A 3898-nucleotide genomic window follows, 5' to 3' on the forward strand; every position below is an offset into this window, starting at 1 on the left:
CAAAACTCAAAAGGGCTCTGTATTTATTTGGTATTTTAGCGGAAATGGCTCATACAGCTTCAAACCTTGAGGAGATCAACTAAACTAATCCATTAATTGAGTGTTGCTAATGTTATACAAAACAGTTTACTTTGAAAGACGACGATAAGATTTCATACAATTTTGACTATCAATTGTATATATTTTGTTCTAATTTTAATATTATTGATCCACCTAGCAGGAAAACAGAATGAGTTTGGATGTTTAATTACATTCTGACTTTAACTTTTTAATGACGATATGTAGATGCCTTTTTATTGATCATCTTAACTTGTCCCTTTTTATACTATTTAGATTGACATACATGTATCATGCGTTCATAGCAATCATCGTGTACATTTTTACGTCATCATACTTATACAATGTTGCTTAAAACGTTTACATATAATTCACAAAGCCTTTCGTGACTATTCAAATGTAAAATTTCACAAAAACACTTCTGCCCTAATAGTAATCTCATAAATGACAGATGTCATTTTAACATTTAGAATACAGGATATTACAATGAACAATAACTATCTGTAGTAACAAAGTTCCAGTCAAAGAGGAAGAATTAGAATCGTTTTCAGAGATAAAGTCTGACATTTCATCATGTGATCTTTGTCTAGTACACTACGGCCAACGCGGTTTGCGTATTTACCGCGAGTCCTCGTGGTGTGAAATTGATCGCGGTTTAGCACAGGTAACTCAGGTAAAACCGCGCATCCTCGCGGTACAGCTTCTCACCTTGGCCACACCGTCGCGGTACTGTGAAACCAGTCCCAGGTGAAAACTTTTCTTGTTTTTTAACGCGAGTTACCTCCCCCAATTTCTTCTCATACGGGAAATATGATTGAGATAATTAATGAATATTAATTCATATTCCTTTATTTTATAAAAGGAGTTGATTGTTACAATTTATTATTATTTAATAAAAAGTGGGAGAAATAAAAGGAAGGTGTAATAATGCTAATACAGAATTTTGTATACTATTTTGTATACGCTATGGCGTTACATATAAATTAACCTTCGCACATTCATCGCTGACAATTCTTGGTTATCTGTGAATTTGATTGATAATTATATACCCGGTAATTAACACTTCACCAAAATATCTTATTTCGCCTCGAGAAAGTAATACTAATTATAGCGTTTCATTTACAATCTTTCATATTTAAATCTTACCTTTAAAACATACCTTACACTTGGTCATTTCTCTTAAATAGATTTAAAGAATTCGTTTAATGAATAACAAAATACATGTAGATATATAAAATGTTTTAAAGTGCACTCGCTCATCACCGCTGCGACCCGAGTTCTATCCCCGTGATCGACATTAGTTGAATAGATATGCTGGTTGCCCGCTTGGACACGTGGGTTTCTGAGCACTCCGGCTTTCTCCCACATCGATGACCCCCACCCGCTAACATCTGTGCCAACGAAAGATATTAATATAAGTTGTATAACTTGTTTATCAAACGTTTAAAAAAAGGTCCAATCAGTTTACGAAAATGCTAATGTTAAAATCGTGTGTATTTAAAAATTGACTTTCATATCCGATCTACCAAAAGTATGATGTTCAGTGGGTCGCCCAATATTTATGTTTGTTCAAAACCCGGGATTTAAAAATATGAATGATCATTTATTCTGGGGTATCCATCACATGTTAAAATTTTGCAGTGTCAGTTGACCAACAGAGGAAGGTGAATTGCGTAACATTACGTATGTGTATATAGAATTTTGGTGGTTGCCGTCAGGGTGGGTGACCTGCAGCAATTAGTGTGACTTGGGGTCCGCTAAATAGAACTATATAGTCCGTTCTTTCAAACAGCAAAATTTTCTTGATAGAATGATTTAATTTCAAACAAATGAAAATTGTTTTTCAATTTAAATTTAAGGAAATTTTTCTGCGTATTCATAACACAGTATTTACAAAATACATCCATAAAATTACCTTTTAATGATATACTTTATACTCGATTGAAATACAATTAACGAACAGACTATAATCAGGGTTAATCAGGAATGGAGAGAGTAATTGAGAACACAGCTAAAGTAAATTTTATACACACATCTAGTATTTGTTCTTTTTAAAAAAGTAAAAATGTGATTGTTTGAATGAATGTAAGTTTTGAATCATTATGGGAATCATATGAACAAAGACGTGTGTTTTGTGCATAAGTAAAAAAAAAAACTCTTTACGCGATATGTGGTATATTATTTATTCCTCTAGCCTTGTTAAAATTAAGAAAGTTTTAATTTTCAATTTTCTTAGAATTTTATATATTTTGATTTTGGAGAGAGAGAGAGAGAGAGAGAGAGAGAGAGAGAGAGAGAGAGAGAGAGAGAGAGAGAGAGAGAGAGAGAGATGTCTCAACAAGATTTCTCATGGCACGTGGTCAGAGCACGGGTGCTGTCACAGACAGGAAGTGTTATGTAATAGTTATACACACCCGTAAACACAGAGATAACTTTTCTATTAAATTGTGTCGTACTTGTGATTTTCTACATACCTGTCTTAATCAGGCATTATTTTATCTTCATGTAGTAAAGTTAGAAGGCGCGTATGATCAGGGACTTTTATATATACATCCCTGGTATGATATTTCTGAAAACGCCCGTTACGGAAACATGTGATATTATGTGCATTTCAATCAGAATACCGTTACGGCTACATGTTCTACTTTAGCAGTTCACATAAAATATTAGTTATTTGAAATGAGAGAGGGAGGGGGGGGGGAGGGAGAGAGAGTCTCAGCATTTAATAAAATTCTTCACCGCACGTGGTCAGAGCACGGGTGCTGCAATGGTCAGGAAGTGTTATGTAATAGTTACACACCCGTAAACACAGGGATGACGTGCTGATTGTCAATGTACTTGTCTGAAATATGAATGTTTCGCTGTAAGTGAGTCTCCGGTCCATATCCTCCACCCCCAATATTACCAAGTAGATAATCGACTCTCTTAATTCTGTCTCTCATAATCCTTGATCCCTCGAAGTCAAACTGCTGTCCCGTTATTCATAATCTGTTGTTCTTTTACTCTCGATACTCCGAAGTGGCCGATATATGCAAGCGTTACCTAATTTTAACACGTTCTTTGTCATTTTTAAATGGCTCAAGGCATTAGACGCGGGACCCGTGTAACGGGATTTTCTTCAGGTGACACTTGTCCTGCAAGGTGATAATTGTTCCATGATTGACCATACCGTTGCCTAGACTATAGTTAGCACCGACCATCCTAAATGTACATATAATCTGATTTATTAAAAACGAGAGAGAGAGAAAGGGGGGACGGAAAATATTTAATGAGTTAAATAAGAGTCAGATTGAGGGGAAAACATACATTCGTCAAGTTGAGTTGATGCCTACGGTAGCGACTTTATAATAGCACATCGCGCAATATTTGTCTTCATTAAATTTGTGGCATATTTTCAACTCATAATATGCAAAAAAATAATACTTTAAAATAAAACATTACTAATTTTCAAGTACACTTATGTGCATGATTTGCGTAATACATTGCTATGTTTGGGACTCTTGAACAACATTAACAAAATACATGTAGCAATAGTTTTCTATAAGTTTTTGTTAAAAACAATTCAAAGAAAATAATTAATTTTTCTTCTAATGATATTTATATCTAAATTCTAACAATAATTAAAACAGCGCTTGTTTTCTCCTTCTTGGTTTAATCCCTGATACAGATAACACGCGTGTTACGGTGTCTTACACCATCGCGATAAAATCGTGGCCCCGCGATCACCCCGATGACAATACCGCGACGGTGTATCGCGGAAAGGATTAAAACACCATCACGGTGTCGCGGGAAAATACGGGATCCGCGTTGGCTGTAGTGTAGTTAGGGATATTGTGGTATG

The sequence above is a fragment of the Crassostrea angulata genome, chromosome 8, assembly GCF_025612915.1.
Source record: "Crassostrea angulata isolate pt1a10 chromosome 8, ASM2561291v2, whole genome shotgun sequence".
NCBI classification, from domain to species: Eukaryota; Metazoa; Mollusca; class Bivalvia; order Ostreida; family Ostreidae; genus Magallana; species Magallana angulata.